This window comes from Panthera uncia, chromosome B1, assembly GCF_023721935.1.
Source record: "Panthera uncia isolate 11264 chromosome B1, Puncia_PCG_1.0, whole genome shotgun sequence".
Classification (NCBI taxonomy): domain Eukaryota; kingdom Metazoa; phylum Chordata; class Mammalia; order Carnivora; family Felidae; genus Panthera; species Panthera uncia.
This window is the reverse complement of record NC_064811.1, coordinates 130,667,126-130,688,962: the sequence shown is the minus strand read 5'-3', so window position 1 is coordinate 130,688,962 and position 21,837 is coordinate 130,667,126.

The following is a 21,837-nucleotide window of genomic DNA, read 5'->3' as shown; positions in this document are numbered from 1 at the left end:
CTCAAAGAAACCAATTGCGTTCAGTAACACACAACTATATTCTAAAGTGTTAGAAATTTGTTACTTTAAAAGACGTTAAATGTAAAGGAATTACTATAAAGCCAATATATTAACAATTAGGTAAGTATGGGAAGTAATGTACTATGATTTGCTTGCATTATTAATAATTGTTTTTAATTGCTGATTATATCATTACATGAGAGAGAGAACACTCAAACTATATGTAAGTCTAACCGAAGGATATTTCAGTTGAGCCTTTTGAAATTAAGCCAGCAGCAAGTGAGAAATTGGAAGGCGCAGATAGTTTGTCACAACTTCAAAATAGTAACGGTCATCGGGAGAAAGCTCATTTGACGTTAGAAGAATATAACTTTATAATTAGCACAGAAATGTCACATATATTATTTTATTTCCTCCTACACTCTCTCTCTAAAAAAATAAAACAATCAATTAGTAGTATTATTTCCCACTCATTTAAAGGAGCTGGTCTAAAATTATCATGAATGTGTTAAAGTTACATTAGTATCTGGCAAGTTGTCAGAGCATTAGGATAACTCTTCTTTAGAAGATTTAGCTTAAACCTTCTAAATCTCAGTGTCTAAATAGCACCATCTTTACTTACTGCCTCTTGTTAATAACTGACTTTGTGGTTGCTATCAGTAAGAAAATCAATGAAGTAAATCTCAACAATGTTAACGTTGGTTATTCATTTAGGTAGTTAATTAGACACCAAACTGCTAATCTTATCCTGTGGGTTGCCATATCTCCTCCCCTTCCATTTTTTATTCTTACTGCAATTCCTCCTATTGTTAAATAAATAGATCATTCTCCCCGTAAAGGGGAAAGAAGTCTAAAAGATCCTCAAACTATTTTATTTGCTTTTAGCAGTAAGTTACTTGTGTGTGACTTACTTTCAATTATCTTCCTTTAAGGAATGTCTGTGTGTCTGAAGTGCCGCTCTGGTTACCTGGGATTACCACCTAAATGTTGCTTGTTGGTGGTTACGACTCCCGATTTGGGTAGCAGTCACCACTCAGTGCCAGGGGAGTGGTTTTGCATCAACATCGTTTGCAACTATGGACAGAATCTTCTCTATTTCTTTCTTTTAAGTTTATTTATTTATTTTGAGGGGGGAGGGGCAGAGAGAGGAGAGAGAGAATCCTAAGTAGGTTCCACGCTGTCAGTGCAGAGTCCTACAAGGGGCTCGATACCATGAACTATGACATCATGACCTGAGCTGAAATCAAGATTCGGACACTCAATCAACTGAGCCACCCAGGAGCTCCAAACCTTCTCTGTATCTGTTTAAATATTATATCAATATTGTCTTGCCTGTGTATTAGAATGAGGTTTAACATAAAGATGGAGGGATTTCAAATCCAACTGAAAATGATACAGGCAAATAACTTTGTGACTTATTGTTTAAAGTCAGTATACATTTACTTAAGATATTGAATTAAACCAAAGAAAAGCTATTCTGTAAACTGGGAACTAAAAAAAAAAAATTAAAAAGGCAAAATATATTTGCATCCATTGGAAAGTCTGAACTATAGCATTTTATAAGTATTTATTTCTTTGACTCGATTTCATCTTTTAAATGAAACTTCCTTGAGAAACACATAGCTTATCTTGGCTCCAATAAAATCTATCCCTAGAATGACTTAGTATCCAAAATCTATAAAGAACTTATCAAACTCAACATCCAAGAAACCAATAATCCAGTGAAGAAATGGGCAAAAGACATGAATAGACACTTCTCCAAAGAAGACATCCAGTGGCCAACCAATGCATGAAAAAATGCTGAACATCATTCATCATCAGGGAAATACAAATCAAAACCACAATGAGATACCACCTCACACCTGTCAGAATGGCTAACTCATTCAATTATCAACTCAGGCAACAACAGATGTTGGCGAGGATGCGGAGAAAGAGGATCTCGTTTGCACTGCTGGTGCGAATGCAGACTGGCACAGCCACTCTGGAAAACAGTAGGGAGGTTCCTCAAAAAATTAGAATAGAATTACCCTACAACCCAGTAATTGCACTACTAGGTATTTATCCAAGGGATACAGGTGTGCTGTTTTGAAGGGGAACATACACCCCAATGTTTATAGCAGTGCTATCAATACTGCAATCAATATCAAGCCAAAGTAGTATGGAAAGAGCCCAAATGTCCATTGATAGATGAATGGATAAAGAAAATGTGGTACATATATACAATGGAGTATTAAAAAGAATGAAATCTTGCCATTTGCAACTACGTGGATGGAACTGGAGGGTATTATGCTAAGTGAGATTAGTCAGTCAGAGAAAGACAAATACCATATGACTTCAGCCATATGAGGACTTTAAGACACAGAACAGATGAACACAAGGGAAGGGAAGCAAAAATGATATAAAAACAGGGAGGGGGACAAAAACATAAGAGTCTCTTAAATATGGAGAACAAACAGAGGGTTACTGGAAGGGTGGTGGGAGGGGGGATGGGCTAAATGGGTAGGGGGCATTAAGGAATCTACTCCTGAAATCATTGTTTCACTATACGCTAACTAACTTGGATGTAAATTTAAAAAATAAACAATAATAATAATTTTAAAAAATTTATCCCTAAAATGAGGGTAGAAGAGCTTCTCCCAGTATAAGCTGTATATATCTTTCAGCTGAAGACTGTGAAAACAATAGATTTATCATTGTTGTGAAGAAGAGTCACTGCTTATGTTGTGGGCAGAAATTTGGGGATTGGAGGTTACTGAGAAAAGTAAAAAAAAAAAAAAATCCCAAGTTATTTCCAGGTATAAGAGAAATGGCTCCATAATACTTTGTGAATTGGGGTCCTTCTATTAAGCATTGAACATAAAGAATTAATGGACATATTATATTCACACCAAAATTCTTCCTTAAAGCAGAAAGCTCTACATAAATGTATAGTGGAAAGGTTAGAAACCAAAAGAAGGGCATGAAATCTAATTTTTTCATCTTTCCTAATAATAAAGTTAACACTTTTAAATGTTAAAATGTACTTGTGGTAAGAACTAAACCATGAATTCACAGAAATATGAATCTTTGTCTACTTGATGAAAACCTTATAGAAAAGCATTTTCAAAAATTAGATTGATCATATCTGTTCCAATAGCTTAACTTTTAACTTAATTAAGTTAAGCAATGTGTAGAAGGAAGCACAAAGGACAAAATATGAAAAATTTAACTTTTTGGAGGTTTGTTTGCTAAATAATGCGTGGAATTATACTAGACAGGTAAATGTGGAATAGTTGGCCACGATCCTGTTGGCACTTTAGGCACATTAAAAACACGTAAAAGAATGTCAACGTTAAAAACAAAAAATGCTAAAATCATTGAATGAATCTCTTGTATCTCTTGGTTTGTAGGAGTGTGAAAATTGGATCTTGGAGATAGCAGATGAGAATGGGATTGATTTAGGCCTGTGAAGTGAAATAATATCTCCAGACAGCCATGCCATGGAAGCCACAAAACTGAGCATGAACTCAAAAAACACTGGGGATAAGGATATATATTATGCAAAGGATCTAGAAAAATTAATATCAGAATATTTGAGCCATGCCTCATAGGCAAGGACCTACCATCTGGAGAACAAGATGATACAAAGGTAGATGCCAAGAAAAAAAGTTGAAAAGAAATAGAGAATATAAAAATATTTCTGGGCCTATCCAGTAGGCAGAGACTCAATCGTGGAAAAGAACACGTTTAAAAATGATTAAAACTTCTTTTGCAAAATGTTGAACTAGATGGGAAAAAGTGTCAAAGCTCCAGCCATTAATAGATTATGGCTAATTAAAGAAAGTGCTTCTATGAAAAATAACCTTGCCTATTTTGTATTACACAGCTGACTTTATATTTACATTAATAATGTATTTACTGTAATATTTTAAATTTAATACCTAGTAATTGAATCCTTAATGTTGTGTAATGTTATCAAAATGTTCCCTCATCCTTGAATATAGAGTAGCTCCATTTAAAGAGAAAAGTCAACGTGGTCAGATCAGAATGAATAAAACCAACTAGACCCTTCACATACAGGTTCACTAAAGCTGTGTTTTCCCTGTTGCTTCTGGGCCAATATAATCTGTCATGGCAGCCAGGAGATCTCTAAGCAAGACATTCACATTCCTTTCTAATGAGTCAATTTTCCATCCTGTAACAATATCAGATGTCTTTCAAATCAAGCAAAGACAAGCTATATGGTAGAGAGAATGACCTGTGGTGCCTTGAGTTTATCATGAATTTAGCCCTTTTGTCCTTTTGTAACGACACTGGGGGCAGTGATACCACCACTGGGTTTGATCTATCATTCTGAATCAAGAAACTAAAATTAAATGAAAATAATGTATTTAAAAAGTTAGAATGTTACAATAGTATTGCTTATAAGAGTCTTAAATATGTCATTAACAGTTACTTCAAAATATTCAAGGTGGTTAACTGGCTAACTTAAAGAATCTTAATGTTCTACCCCTAAATGTCTTTTGTTTGAACCTTTACTTCTTAAACACAGTCCAATTTGTGCTAAAATTAACTTTTATTCCTATTAACTATAATCTTTTTCTTGAAATTATTTTGTCTCAGGTAAAAAAATTATTTCTTTAAGTAATTTACTCCTACTAGCATGTGAATTGTTTGACCATCTTGCATACACAATTTTCTTCCTTACAAAGCAAAATGATAATGCTGTGGTGTCTGTTATTCCAGGCCTTGGCTATGCAACATGCTGAGATCACATAGTGACAAAAGAAAAGGAAAAAAATAAAGGAAAGGCAAATGTGTGTGAGAATGTGTCTATGTAAACACACAATAAATCTTCTAAAGCTGAAAATCAAATAACAAGCTAGATTATTATTTCCCCCTCAGTCTCAATTGAATCAACATTAGCTAGTTGACTTTTTGAGGCAGACACAATGGCAAGCCACAGTCAACAGTGTGTTTGACCCCCTGAAGAATCATTGTCTCCAGTTCAGATCATATCCACTGGTTTATATGATTCAGTAAGTGTTAATATCATTTAAGCCTAGAAAAGTTAGTTCATCCAAATAAGATGAATAATATTACATAGTATTTTTTACTGTCTTTGTTAGATTTTATGCATAATAAATTTTTATATCTCCAGCATTCATTTTATTGATGTTTATAGATCTTTCTTTAGTTGTACTTGGAATAACAATAGGCATTAATGAAAGTTTGCATTCTGAGGTAGATCCTTCATATATAAGAACTCTAATTTAACAGGGTCAGTATTGAGAGTTGCTGGAGGGGTTTCAGGTGGGGGTGGGCGAACTAAGTAGGTGATGGCCATTAAGGAGGGCACTTGTCGGAATGAGCACTGGGTGTTGTATATAAGTGATGAATCACTAAATTCTACTCCTGAAATCATTATTACACTATATGTTAACTAACTTGGATTTAAGTAAATAAGAAGATAAAATAAAATAAAATAAAATAAAATAAAATAAAAGTGTCAGTATTGTAGACATTAAAACTGTTTACCAATGCTCTGTCTACTCTCTCATTCCTGGGGTACTGGCAGGACTGTGCTTCCTCACTTTCATAGATGTTGTCATACAATTTGCTTTGGCCAATGAAATGTGAGGTGAACTGATCGACTTTCCAGTGGAAGTTTTATGGGCCAGTCTGTTCCCTTTTCCCTCTGCTTCCATGACAATCAGTGTCCCATCAGCATGGGTCCTAGAGGGAAGACAACAGATGCAGAGCAGAGAACATGAATGAAAATTAAATCTATTATTTTTTAACCCACTGTGATTTAGGGGTTAAAGCTAGGGAACCTGGCTACACTGACTGACAGACTTGAAGAACTACTAAAGTTTGAAGTCTATTTCCAGGTTAAGAAAATATTTGGATTAGGAAAATATAGTAATATGAACAAATTTTTTTAAAATATGTAAATTAGATCTTCCTAATAAAGCAATTCTAGAAATAATACTTTTCACGCTGATTTGTTTATGGCCAGATATAGCTTCAGCCATGTGAAATTGCCTGTATTTGACCACTGTTGAGTGTAAAAATGGCAACTTCATATGGTTTAACCTAATAAATGTCTCAAAGATATTACATTGTTTTGTGTATCTAAGGGAACTACATTGTGTTTTAGTAAGTTGGTGAATTGAAATAAGATTACTCACATTTAGTATTTGCTTCAAGTATAATCTTGTTTCATTAATGCCTTATGTTTGGGACATTAAAGAGTTAGGCCAAATAACACAGTGTGATTAACAAACATTTGTCTTTTTGCAGACATGATCTAATGCATTTTTTAAAGTTGTTTTTTTTTTTAATATGTTAACCATTGCTTGCTTTAGGACACATTCTTGAGGTCATAGACAACATTTATCACACTTAAAATACTATGACACAGGCTATTTTGTTGGTTTTGAAGTTTTTGCCAATGAAAAATAAGATAACTAATTATCCAATATGGCTTATTATGTTAAATTTACCCACTAAGAGAGCTTTCAAAATTATTAAAATACAATTTTTCACCCTCAGAGTGGGAACATTTCCATTAAAAGACAACACACATGAAATATTTGACTATTACTCAGATTTTTAATTATTGAAATAATATTCCATTAGGGAAAACCCAAATCCATTACGTTCAAATACCTTACAAGAGGAACACTCAAAACTGTTTCACTAAGTTTACTCCTACTTGTTGTCAGAAGCAAATTAAAGTCAAATTTGGGGTTCTAGTTGTACATAATTTAGAAAAATGTTGACCTTCTGGTTTAAAGAGAAGAAGTTCAAGAATGATTTACAAAACTTTAGAATTTCCAGATGTAGCTTCTCATAAAGCCCTTTGGCTATCAAATGCATTTACCAAACATTTTGATGAGTTAAGTGTAAATGAATCAGGAACATAAGGATTAAATTTCTCCACAAATACACAAGAGCCTAAAAAATTAGGAAAAAGAGTGCCTTGGCAGAATTCGATTGGGTCTGGTCAAATCCAGAGAGTTTCAAAACTATGTTTTGAAGTTTTTCTGAAACCGAAACCTCACTAGTTTTGATAATCTCTTGTTACAAATCCAAACTGAATATTGTTTTCAAGTTCTATTGGTGATAAACAAACCGAAGGTGGTTAGGACCGTGACCACAGATACACTTTCATAAATAATTTTTATAGCATCGAGCTTCACCATATCATTTTTCTATAAATAATGTTTCCTAGAGTTATAAAAATTAAAAGTGGAAGGTATGTTGGTCCGTGGATAAGTGGATAAGTGGAGGAAGGTGGTCAGAAGTTACAAACTCACAATTAAAAGATGAATAAGCACTAGGGATGCAACGTACAATGTGGTGACTACAGTTTGCTCTGTTGTGAGATATGTATGAAAATTGTTAAAGGAGAGATCCTAAGAATTCTCATCACAAGAAAAATTTCTCTTTCTCTTTTATTTTCATTGTATCTATATGAGATGATAGATATTAACTAAACTTATTATGGTAATCATTTCACAACATATGTAAGTACCCATTATGCTGTGCACCTTGAACTTATACAGTAGTGTATATCAATTATTTGTCAAGAAAACTGGAGAAACGATGAAAAGAAACCTGAATTTCAGTAAATAACAAAAGCAAAAATAGAAAACACACAATAATCTGGCTCTACCAGTTCTCTGATATCTGTAATATCTTCACAGCACCCCCAGGCCAAAAGAAATCCTTAATAGTTTCATGTATTAAGTTGCCGGGTCTACACAACTTACTCAGTTTTTATATTCCAGAAATTTAATGGTCATATGCAAAAATGCTACAAATAAATTAAAAAATGATATTTGATTTCATTCTTAAATACTACGATCAGTAACAAGTTACGTGTGTCCGGTTGGGTACCACAAAATTTCCCAATCCTTGAAATCTCACTACACATTGACACCTCAATTCTTGTTCTGACTTTCTGATAGCATTTGGGCTTTTATTACAGAATAAATGGAAAGCACATGTTTATAAAGATATAATAACATCATTGAGAAGAATGTCACATGATCTAACGTCGAAACTGTGAACCACCTTGATCTAGTAGTTCAGATGGTGTCCAAGAGATGTTAAGTGTTTTTACATTTTTTCTTTTTTGAAAATTGGAAATATTCCATGGAAATATTTTTTAAAGGAAGAGTTTAGCACTATTTTATTAAAATTTAAAAAGTTTTATATTATAGTGGAGAACACAGGGGAAAAAATAAAATAACATTTGTTCAACTTGGTGTTCTACACATGAGTTGTGTCTAAAAATAAGTAAACTGATTTTGCTGTTGGAGGAATCTATATAGAAGCCTCTCAGAGGATTTAGGGGCATGTGGGTGGCTCAGTCAGTTGACCATCCGACTCTTGACTTCAGTTAGAGGAGCAGATCACAATCCTGGGGTAGTGGGATTGAGCCCCACATCCAGCTCTATGCTGAGAGTGGTACCTGCTTGAAATTCTCTTTCTCTCCCTCTTCCCCTCTACCCTGTAGGCTCATGTCTATCTCTGTGTCTAAAATAAAAATAAAAAGTAAACAGAAATTAAATACTAAACAAGAGTTTGTCTTTAAAATCAGGTTATCGTGATTTTTTTCAGACAAGGTATATTAATACTCTGTACATACTTTTTAGTCAGAATGCAAATCTTTTGTCCCAAAACTTTAATTAATGGAAGTTATGTGAATATGTTAATAATAAGCAAATACTTACAAGAGTGAAGAGAGTCCATATAAATAAGTCTTGCAGGTATGTATTATAGCTGCCAAATTAATATGAATATTTATTGCAAGCCCACTATGTCTTGGCATAGTTCCAGATGCTTAGGATACAGCAGTACAAAATAAATGGGGATCACAGCCCTCAGAAATCTTTCATTTTAATGGAGACAGAGAATAAATACGGTAAATAAGTAAAATACCTAGAATGTTAGTAATACATACTAAGAAGAAAAAATAAGTTGGTAGATGATGATAGGAAGTGATGAGGGGAGGATTGAAAATTTAGGAAGGGCCTTAGTGATAATATGAGGAAAGAACCACAAGAAGTAAGAGAGCGAAGCATATGGAAATCCAAAGGAAGGACTTTCCAGAAAAAGAAAAACCAAACCCAAGGATCCTTATTGGGAATGTGCTTTCGACTCAAAGGTCAGCATACCTGAAACAGAGTGAACAAGAGGGAGAGTTGTAGGAGAGAAATCAGAGTTAGCAAAGAGGCAAGGCCACAGTGGGGTAATCTGGACTTTTGCTCTGAGTGACAAGTCTCTGGAGGGCTTTGAGATAAGCACTGATGTGATGCAACATAGATTTCAAATGTATTGCTTTGGCTGCTGTAGCGAGAACAAGACTGAAGGGGGCAATGAAGAAGGGACCACCATGGGGCGCCTGGGTGGCTCAGTCGGTTGAGCGTCCAACTTCAGCTCAGGTCATGATCTCATGGTCTGTGAGTTTGAGCCCCGCATCGGGCTCTGGGCTGACAGCTCAGAGCCTGGAGCCTGTTTCAGATTCTGTGTCTCCCTCTTTCTCTGCCCCTCCCCCACTCATGCTCTGTCTCTCTCTCTCTATGTCAAAAATAAATAAACATTAAAAAAAAAAAAGTTTTAAAGAAAGGGGACCACCAGAGGCTATTGACATAACACAAAAGATGAGGGTATCTTGGACTAGGAGTAATGGAATTGGTCCAAAGTGGTGAGATTCTGTATTTACTTTCAAGGTACATGTGTGTCACCCAATGTGGCCAAATGTAGTCATTCAAATTTGACATTTAAAATTTAATTACTGACAGTGAAATGAGGCCAAAAATTCAGTTCCTCAGTTATGTTCACCACATTTCAAGGGCTCAATAACTTCATGAGTTTGTGGTACTATACAAGACAACCCACTTATGGATCTTTGTCAAAAATATAGAATGTTCTATTAGACAGGTAGAACTAACCAGATTTGCTGACAAGGATGAAGTGGGTTATGAGTGAAAGACAGTGATCAAGGGTGATTTGGAGCCTGAACAACTGGAAGAATTGAGTATACTTATATAGGAAAATCATAAGAAAACAGGTTTGGAACACATGCCAGGAGTGCAGTTTTAGAAGCGCTAAATTTGAAATGTTTGTTAGACATTAAGAGGTGATCTCAAAGAGGCAATCAGATATGTGAGCAGATTGAAGGGAGAAGCATAGGCTGGATAGCCCAAGCAAGCTTTCTTTTATGCCAGACACCCTTCGGAATGCCTGCATAACCCATCCAATATCACAACAACCTGATGACCTGGTTACTATCATGCCCATTTCATACATGAAGAAACTAAGGTGTAAAGAAACATACCATTTCTCAGTAAGTTGAAAGAACGAGAGTCTGACTTGTGAGAAGCAGTCTCCTCCACTACCCAGAGGAAGCTGGTCTGCAAAAGAAAGCAAAACAAAACCAACAAGTGAGGAGAGCTGAATAGAGAGAGAGAGGAAGGGAGAGAAAGATTCAGATTCTTTCACCATTCCTTTGGATTCTGGGTGCTAACTTAAGGATCATTCCTACCCATCTATAAGAGAATACAGTCTAAGCCATTGCAACCTATTAAGTTGTATATAACACAATCAATGAACATTTTGTTTCACATGTGAAATACTGTAGGTTTTCTAAGAAAATGCAGTAGATTTGCTAATGTGAAGCACGTCTTAGCATTATAGATTTCACATTGTTTTACTTTAGTCACGAGAAAGCTATTCCTACAGATAATTTGAACAAAACCTGACCTTTCTCTTAGCTTATTTTAAATACAAACTTTAAAATATTTTCCAAAGACATTCTAACCTCTTTCTGTCTTATTATTATTTCTGTCTGGATTATTATTTACGATATATTACCAAAATAATTTTAGTTTTTTCTTGCAAAAATTTACTGAAGTGTAAGCTTGCATTTATACAAATGCAAAAATCCTAAGTTTTCAGTTGGCAATGTGGAAATGTCTGTAAGTCTACAGTTTCATAAAGTCAGTACACACATGTATTCAGTGGACATATCCAAAGCCTAAGAAGAGGGTTCCTAGGGGGCTCAGTGAGTTGAGCATCTGACTCTTGGTTTTGGCTCAGGTCACAACCTCATGCTTTGTAAGATGGAGCCCCATGGCTGACAGCTCAGAGCCTGTTTGGTTTCTCTCTCTCCCTCACTCTCTCTGCTCCCCACCCCCACCCCTCTCCCTCTCCCTCCCTCTCTCTTTCTCTCAAAATAAGTAAACTTAAATAAAACAAACCTAAGAAATCCCCCTCATACAATACAATATAACACGATACGATACAATATGATACGATGCAATACAGTCATTAGCTCCTCTACTCTCAGGATTAATATTATCCTGACATCAAATAACAATACATTCCTCTTGCCTGTTTTTAATTCCATATAAAAGAATTATGTAGCATATAGTCTTTTCTGTCTGGTTTATTTTACTCAACTTATTATTAGTTACAGTTGTAGTTTGTGGATTCTCATGCTCTAGAGTATTCCATTATATGAATACACTGAAGTCTGTTTATTAATTTGACCACTGGTATACATTTTTTCCAGTATAAGTATTCTTGTACATGTGTTGTTGGGAGCACATATACACTACTCTGTTAATTATATACCTAGGAATGAAAGAGAGCATATTTATGGTATGCATATATTCCATTTGGATAGATACTAATAAACAGTTTAATTCCAGTATAATTAACGTACAGGGTTATACTAATTTCAGGTGCACAATATAGTGATTCAACAATTTGTTATCATGATAAGCGTGCTCTTAATCCCCTTCATCTATTTCACCCATCCTTCACCCACCTCCCCTCTGGTAATCACCAGTTTGTTGTCTATAGTTAAGAGTCTGTTTTTTGGTTAATCTCTTTTTTTGTTTGTTTCTTTGTTTTGCTTAAATTCCACATTTGAGTGAAATCGTATGGTATTTGTCTTTCTCTGACTTATTTCACCTAACTTTATACTCTCTAGATCCACCCATGATGTTGCAAATGGCAAAATTTCATTCTTTTTTCTGGATGAGTAATCTATATCACCTATGAGTAATATTCCATTGTGTACTTGTGTGCGTGTATGTGTGTGTGTGTATACACATACACTTCTTTATCCATTCATCTATTGATGGACACTTGGGTCGCCTCCATAATTTGACTCTTGTAAATAATGCTACAATAAACTGAGGGGTGCATTTATCTTTTCAAATTAGTGCTTTTATATTCTTTGGGTAAATGCCCAGGAGTGGAATTACTAGGTCATATGGTAATTCTACTTTAAACTTTTTGAGGAACCTCCACACTGTTTTCCACAGTGGCTGCACCAGTTTGCGTTCCCACCAACAGTGCGCAGGGTTCTTTTTTTTCCATATCTTTACCAACAATTGTTTTTTTGTGTTGTTGATGTCAGCCATCCTGACAGGTGTGAGGTGATATCTCATTTTGGTTGTGATTTGCATTTCCCTGATGATGAGTGATGTGGAGCATTTTTTCATGTGTCTGTTGACCATTTGGATGTCTTCTTTCACGTTCATGTCTTCCGCCCATTTTTTATATTGGATTATTTGGGGGTAATTTTGGTGTTGAGTTGTGTAAGCTCTTTGTATATTTTGGATGCTAACATTTTATTAGATATATAATTTGCAAATATCTTCTCCCATTCCATAGGTTGTCTTTTAGTTTTGTTTTGTTGATGGCTTCCTTTCCTGTGTAGAACTTTTTATTTTGATGTAGTCTCAATAGTTTGTTTTTTATTCCCTTGCCTTAGAAGGCATATCTAGAAAAATGTGGCTATGACTAGAGCCACAGAAACTACTGCCTGCATTCTCTTCTAGAATTTTTATGGTTTCAAGTCTCACATTCAGGTCTTTAATCCATTTTGAGTTTATTTTTTGTGTATGGCATAAGAAACTTTGATTCTTTTGCATGTGTCCAGTTTTCCCAACATCATTTGTTTGAAGAGATTGTCTTTCTCATTGCATATTTTTGCCTCCTTTGTCATAGATTAATTGCCCATATAACTGTGCGATTATTTCTGGTCTCTGTATTTTATGTGCCTATTTTTGTGCAGGTACCATACTGTTTGATTACTACAGCCTTGTAGTGTATCTTGAAATCTGGGTTTGTGATACCTCTACTTTCGGCCTTCTTTTTGAATGCTTTAGCTACTCAAGTCTTTTGTGGCTTCATATATATTTTAGGATTAATTGCTGTAGTTTTGTAAAAGATGCTGTTAGTATTTTGATAAAGATTGCATTAAATCAGTAGACTGATTTGGGAAGTATAAACATTTTAACAATATTTGTTTTCCCAATTCATCGGCATGGAATATATTTCCATTTGTTTGTACCATCTTCAATATCTTTCATCAGCGTTTTAAAGTCTTCAGGGTTGCCTGGATGGTTCAGTTGGTTCAGCATCGGACTTCGGCTCAGGTCATGATCTCGCAGTCTGTGGGTTCAAGTTCCGTGTTGGGCTCTGTGCTGACAGCTCAGACCCTGGAGCCTGCTTCTGATCCTGTGTCTGCCTCTCCCCCACTCTCACGTTGTCTCACTCTGTCTCTCAAAAATAAAAATAAATGTAAAGAAAAACTTTTTTAACTTTTCAGAGTATACATATTTTACCTCCTTGATTAAGTTCATTCCAAGGTATTTTATTATTTTTGGTGCAATTGTAAATGAGATTATTTTCTTAATTTCTCTTTCTGCTACTTCACTGTTAGTGTATAGAAATTCAACAGATTTCTGTATCTTGATTTTGTATTCTGTGACCTTACCAAATTCATTTATCGGTTCTAGGTGTTAAGCAGTTTTTTAACATTGTTGGCGATAATATATCTTTGAAACAGAATAACCTATGGGTGAAAATTAAGAATTCTAAGGATTATTTCTAGCCATTTCCAGCCAGTAAATTGTTTGATGTTACCTATTTTTCTATTTGGTGAAAAATGGAATTAATTTTTAGATATAGAAATTTCTATTTTAGTAAGTGTGATATTAAACTAAGCAAGCTTGATCATAAATTTTTATATTGACATTTCTAGCAATTGTATACATAAACATAAAAAATCTGTTCTTTGCTGCACTGTGGCAAAAGAAAATAAAACATAAATCATTATGGGCTTAGATTAATAGCATATTAGTGAGAATCAAATAATACAGTAGATTTGGAACAAAATGCCATCTCAGTTCTATATTCAAACTGTGAGGAGAACATAACCTTGTGTATCTCTTTTTATAACATGAGGTGACTCAGGTGATGTGTTCCATCGTTTTTCATTACTTTTACCCCACTAGACAGAAATTATCACATATTTTTGGTATATGCTGAATTATTATGCTTCAGAATTTCAGACTGGAAAATTTTAACAGCTTGTAAATTTGAACCTATATACTTACTGCAACAGGTCAGAGTCACAATACAGAATAGGTTCATCAGTAGGTAAGTACGCTCCTCTCTGTATGGTTCCCTGAGCTTCCAAAGAACTGTGACTCAGATGACGGCTAGTACTTTGGAGGAGGTTTTTATTAGGACAAGTTTGTCAACGATTATTGGCAAAAATGAACTTCCACAAGTCCACAACTTTTTCAATAATTATTGGCAAAAATAAACCTCCATCCAATAATTATCTCAGTAATAATCTATCATATGAAATACTTCTTACCACCTGATACAGAACCAGATACTCTTTTTGACCTGATAGTATTTCACACATATGTTGCACACACTCTGTTTGGGAATTTATCGGACAACAGTAGTATTATCTCTCTTTTCCCTCCTCGGTTGTGAGGTTCTTGAAGATAGAGACAGTATGCTACAGGTTTTTGTTTTCTCGACATCCAGGAGAGTGGCATAGTATATTCTGTCAATGCTGAATGTCTTGATATATTTTCAAAAATGGAAAGTTTAAAAACAGGAACAAAATGTAATACAATTATATATACATACATGCATGTAATAATATATATAAATTTACATGTATTGTGTAATGATATATATATATAAATAATATATTATGACATATAATAAAATTATATATAATAATATACAAATAATATATAATAAATTACATGTAATTAAATATGTATCTATGTAATTTTAAAGAATCATGCGAAGGTTGAATTTTTTTTTAATTTTTTATATTGTGTTATCTATTTCTGTATAATAAATAATCCCCAAATCTAATAGCTTTAAGTGGTAAACATTTATTATTTTACAGGTCTGTTGTATAGATATTTAAAAGCAAAGAATGTTAGAAGCCATTTTAGAGGCAGCTTACCATCGTTTATTTTCTAGCCTTTGCTGTTTTTTTTTTCTCCCTACATGCAATTCTCCCTACATGCATTAAAGCATTCTCTAAAATCTAGTTTCTCATTATCTACATCAAGTCCAGATGTGAATAAGCCTCCTTGGTGTAGTTCCTTACGTCGAGCTCATTATGTACCGTTCCTCTTGTTCTGTAGACTTTGAAACTAAAGAGACCATGTATCTGCACTCGCCTCTCATACTCAATATACCTGGTGGGACAGGAATAGGGGAAAATGGAAACCAAACATGAATCACTGATCCATAACATTTCCCAAATCCTGCCAGATAAATATTGGGTTTCCTGATCAGGTGCCTCAACCAGGGAATAATTTTCATTGGCTCTTTGTATCTCTGAGCTTTATTTTTTAATGAAAGGTAACACATTTTCAGCTGAGGAGTTTTCTCACACTGCTTATTGCAATGGGTTTGTGTGGAGGCATAGGGAATTACAACTGCTTTTCACTCTGTGCTGTCACTTTGTGGGCCTCCTGTGGACGCCATTGGAATTTGCTCCAGTAGACAAAAACCGTACCCACATGCTCTTAAGATTTAAATCTTGAAGATTCTTCATAACAAATCTCTTGTGTGAGTGAATACTCCTGAGACACTTGCCAGTGATCTTCCTGAGAGCTTGCCCAAAGATGAGACATCTGTAGACCATGCTTTTTAAGCAATGCCATGGAACTGATCTTTTCAAAGAAGATATTTCTTGATTTTAGCATCATTTGCCAGTTGGAGAGATGGAGAATTAAAAAAAAATATGTTTATTTATTTTTGAGAGAGAGATGGAGTGCGAGCAGGGGAGGGACGGAGAGAAAGAAGGATACACAGATCTGAAACAGGCTCCAGGCTCTGAGCTGTTCGCACAGAGCCTGATGTGGGCGTGAACCCACGAACCATGAGATCATGATCTGAGCCAAAGTCAGATGCTTAACTGACTGAGCCACCCAGGTGCCCCAGAGAGATGGAGAATTTTAAAAATCATCGATCACGAGGCGCCTGGGTGGCTCAGTCAGTTAAGTGTCCGACTTCGGCTCAGGTCATGATCTCGGGGTCCGTGAGTTCGAGCCCCGCGTCGGGCTCTGTGCTGACAGCTCAGAGCCTGGAGCCCGTTTCAGATTCTGTGTCTCCCTCTCTCTCTCTGCCCCTCCCCTGTTCATGCTCTGTCTCTCCCTGTCTCAAAAATAAATAAACGTTAAAAAAAATTTTAAAAACCATCGATCTCTGCCTCCTTTTGTTAAAGATCCCTTCTCTCTGTGTCTAGCTTTCTTTTCACATTTTATGATAGATATGAAGAAGAAACGGGGCAACACCTTTGACTGTGCTTTGAAATCTCCTTAGCTACATCTTTGGACACATTTTTCTACATTTCAGGCTGCTGCATGTGAGAGTGCTGCTAAGCTTGCTGCTACTAAATACCAGGGATTCCCCTTTATTCCTGTTTCCAATAATATCTTGGTTACTTCTTTTTGAATTCTCACTGGCAACGCCCTTGCAGTCCTGATTTCTGCTAACAGTCTCTTCAAGGCCATAGGCTTTCTCTAGTAAACTCTACAAATCATTTCAACCTCTTACCTCTGCCTGGCTACGAAGCCATTCCCACATTCTTAGGTATTTTTTTATGGCAACACTCTACTTCCAAGTACCAAAATATCAGTTATCTATTGCTGTGTAACAAAGCACCACTTAATACAACAAATATTTATTATCTCATAACACAGATCTTACAGCTCAAAATCTGGGCGTAGATTATCTGGGTTCCTCTGGCCCACAGTCTCTCAAAAAGCTACAGTCAAGGTATTAGACAGGGTTGCAATGAACTCAAGGACCAACCTGGGGAAGAACACCCCCACATTCACTCACACGACCAAAAAGAAGGTAGATAAGTGGTGAAGATACCTTGAAAACTTTCAAATGACACACCTTCTGGCAAACACATTACTGGTATATTCAAAAGGGAGAGTCCTAAACCGTGGACTACTTTTGTGGGTAGGATGTGCCTGTCTCATTAGGTTTGCATAGAGCAAACAAAGCTTGACTCTGTGGATGTACAGGGTATAGCTTCTAGGAAAATGTCACATAGGCAATATAATTATCAGAGCATAAAATGGAAATCTATTTTAGCAATGAAATAATTCTGTGTTTTCAGGAAGCACGTATTGCTTGGAGACGTCACGTGTTAATCTGTGCCAGAGTAAATAGTGACGTGGCAAAAAGATGGATCTGAGAACATTTGCTGCTTCTCCTGTGCCTTTGCCTTACTTGTACTTCTGAAATAATTAGCAAAGCCTGACCTTCACTAAGAATTCTGATGCTTTTTTTTTAAATTTTTTTTTAACATTTATTTATTTTTGAGACAGAGAGAGACAGAGCATGAACCGGGGAGGGGCAGAGAGAGAGGGAGACACGGAATTGGAAGCAGGCTCCAGGCTCTGAGCCGTCAGCCCAGAGCCTGACGCGGGGCTCGAACTCATGGACTGTGAGATCATGAGATCGTGACCTGAGCTGAAGTCGGACGCTCAACCAACTGAGCCACCCAGGCGCCCCAGAATTCTGATGTTTTAAAATGACTTGATAAACTATCTTACTTTATCTTAAAAATAATCTAAAGTGAATTAAAACACACGTAATGATGTAGTGAAATAAAATTGTCCACTGATAAAATAATTAGGGGTGTTCTCTGGAATAAAGATTTTAAAGCTACTTACCAACCTCTTCATTTGACTTTTTCAATGTGTGTGTGTGTGTGTGTGTGTGTGTGTGCGCGTGTGCTTGCATGTGTTTTCTTAAAAATATGTAGAGTATTTGGATACATAAAACTTCAAACTTTCTAATTTTTACATTTAAAGGTAAATAAAAAATAGAGGGAAAAAAGACTTTGTACACAAAGGTGGTCATTAATATATATCAGCTTTTTAAATGATAATTTCCCAAGCAGAAAATTGAGAGGGGAAAAAACGTTGTCAGTAATTGAAATAGGAAAAACAATTGGTTAAATCACAAATTTAAGGGACATGTCACTAACTTTCCCTATGAAATATTAAAGAAACTTTTTTCAATAGATAATGTCCAGTATTTTCTAGAGAAAATTGACGTGGCTACTCTATTGCTGGTATACAAGTGTATGTATTTTATAGTTAGAGGAAAAATTTATATTATGTATATGATCTTTTAAAATGCTTCTGCTACTTGATCAGGTATTTTCACTTCTATAAAAGTAAAATAATATTCTGAGATGTAGAGATATTTATATAGAAAAAGTATTGGCACTACAAAATATAAAAAATTTAGTTGTCCAAAAATAAAAGAATATTTTCATAAAATATGATACATCCATAGAGTCCATATGGATCAAATGATTTAGAATTATATTATAGATTCATAAGAATAATTACTGCTTACTAGTGACAGCTAATACTCACTGTGTGTTTCTTAAATGTCAGGCATTGTTTCCATACACATATTGATGTGATTGTGTATCTGTCTGAGAGGTAGATTATGTAAATAGCAGTTATTTCTGAGTTGTTTGATTACGGGCAACTTTTATTATGTCTTTCACATTTCTTTGTATTTTAAAGTTTTTCTATGGTAAGATTTTTTTTTCTTTTTAATAATGGCAAAGGAAATATCATCATAATAAAAGGAACTAGGATGTTTTTCATTTCACGCTGACTGCCTCAGTCTGATTGAGCAATTGGTAGACGGAATAAATCAATCTCTAAATGTTATGTGTATTCTACTGTAGCAAGAAAGATACAAAGGCCTACTTTTTATTATACCCTGTTCCTTGCCTTCAAGTTGAATATGTTTTTAGAAGAAGAAATATGTATGTTTGTTATATTTATAGTTAAAAAGCGGGGTTGGTTTGGAGAACATTTGGACATTCCAGCAATAGTTTACTGCAATGAAAAGTTGGTATTCTATGAACACAATTATTGATCTTTCACACTATACCAATAACCATGTTTGGTACCTTGATACAAGGTTGAATAAATGAGTGCTCTTAGGAAGAAAAAGAAGTTAATCATTAATTAACTTGCAAAAAATTCTTGCAAATTCTTGCAAAACACTCAAGAAAAAGTAAACCGGCTAACAAACCAAGCTAAAAAAAATAAACAAGAAGAAATGATTCCTAGCTATATATTTTTATTCTGTTCTGATATGCTAAATGATTTTGTAATCAAAAGTCTATTTATCTTATGCCATTTTAACAAATTACTCAGAGAGTGAGGAACATCTTCCATCCATATTCCTTCTATAACCATTTTAGGCAAAGACATCTTAACTCTTATGCCAGAAAAATAAGCTTCTAAACAAATAAACCTGAAAAGGCTTGGTCCTTCCCTCAGGGAGCTTAAATCTGGCCAGATCATAACAGAAGGGCAACCAAAACCTTCCAATATTGTGGTAGACTTACCTCTTTGCATGGAGGTTGGGCTTTGAAAAGACTCTTTAATCTCTGTGCTTCCAGAAGCCTATGATTGGATGATTCTTGACTTATCTTCTATCTCACTCCCTGTTCCCTCTGATTTGGTTTGTAATCCATTTGGAAGTATTCACAGAACCAGGGTCTAAATTAGTTAGCATTGATAGCAGCACCTTTTCAGAAATAATGAAACCATGCACAGAAATGATTCCTTGGCATTTCCTTTACTCATTAACATTTCTTCTTTGATACAAAGTATTTTGATATTAAGTATGTCAGTGTCATGCCATCATGTTGGGTTGAATGAGCTCCTGGCCAGAACAAAGAAGAGCCCTCTAAAACAATAACACCAAATTTAATTTAGAGTCCAAGTGCCAGAATATTGCTTATTGGAATTTTCATATGTACAATTAATATTCTCCTTAGTGACATAACATATCATTTAATTCAACATGAACCAGTTTTGGGTAATCAGACATTGGTGTTTTAAATAACTTGTTTGTTACCATGCTTCTTCACTTGCGTTTTCAGTGCTGATCATCAGAGTTTATAAAATGAACACAGAACATTGAAAAGGGCAATTCATTTGGTGAAGCTGATTCAGAAGTAGAAAAGGGAAAAGAATTAGGCCATTCAGCATTTTGCCTATAGTGACATTTCTCACCACTGCCTTAATTAGAGGCGTTGAATCATTTCAGTTCTTGCACATTCCTTCTCCAACATGATTAGTTTTTATTACTATGAGCAAACTCATTATCACCTTCTGTAACTTTAAATTTATTGATTTAATTACATGATGAAATGGCAAACATGCAACCTCAAGGCATCTAGTTTCATATTTCAACTTTTGAAAACATTCTTAGAACACCTGAAGCTGGTTCCAATAGTTTTTATCTGAAATGAGTGAAGTCATATGCTATTGTTTGACTTCAAATGATAATTACTAAAATGAAGGGTCATTGAAAGAGATTTCTTTAATTTTTTTTTTACATTTATTTATTTTGAGAGATAGAGAGGGACAGAGCACAAATGGGGGAGGGGCAGAGAGAGAATGAGACACAGAATCCAAAGTAGGCTCCAGACTCTGAGCTGTCAGCACAGAGCCCGACGTGGGGCTCGAACTCACAAACTGGGAGATCATGACCTGAGCCAAAGTGGGATGCTTAGCTGACTGAGCCACCCAGGCGCCACTGAAAGAGATTTCTTTATTGAGTATTGTTAATGATTAATAAATGATGAATGCAAATATGTATTTGTATTTTTTTCTTTGTATTTGTAACACAGCACTACATTAGTATGTATGCTTCATTTATCATGCACAAATGTTCACTTGTTTATGTGAGTCATGCTCTCAAATTGAAGAAAAATGAAAGGATTTGGTGTGACTAAATTATTCCATCACTCCTGAACGTTTCTGCTTGCCCCTTTTCTAATTAACCTATATTTCCCACTTAGGTAACCACATCCTCATTTCTATATTGTGGATTATGTTTGCCAGTTCTTGGAGTTCATAAAAATGGAATCATACATTTTACAGAAAAGAGAAATTTTAAATTTTACTTTTTTCTACATCATAATATTAACACCTCAAACTTATTATTACAAAAAAATCCAACATTAAACCTTCTGGGAGAGATCCTCAGAAATATTTTGTCAAGAATAATTATCAATGGGAAAAAGAACTATTTACTTTCACAGGTTTATACTGCACCAACATGTGATAAAAACAGTATCGTTTAAATTCCCTAAGTATTTATAACTTAATGGTGAAATAAAGGTACAGGTTTTAAGTAACACAACTGCATCCCAGAGCAAAGCTCAAGAATATTTATAGGAAGATAAAAATATTCAATTTCCAAAAAAGTAAAATTCACAATGTTTTCTATATAATCAAAAATTATCAGGCGTGCAAATAAGCAGACACATTTTCTTTCTTTTTTTTTTTTTTTACGTTTATTTATTTTTGAGACAGAGAGAGACAGAGCATGAACGGGGGAGGGGCAGAGAGAGAGGGAGACACAGAACTGGAAGCAGGCTCCAGACTCTGAGCCATCAGCCCAGAGCCCGACGCGGGGCTTGAACTCATGGACCGT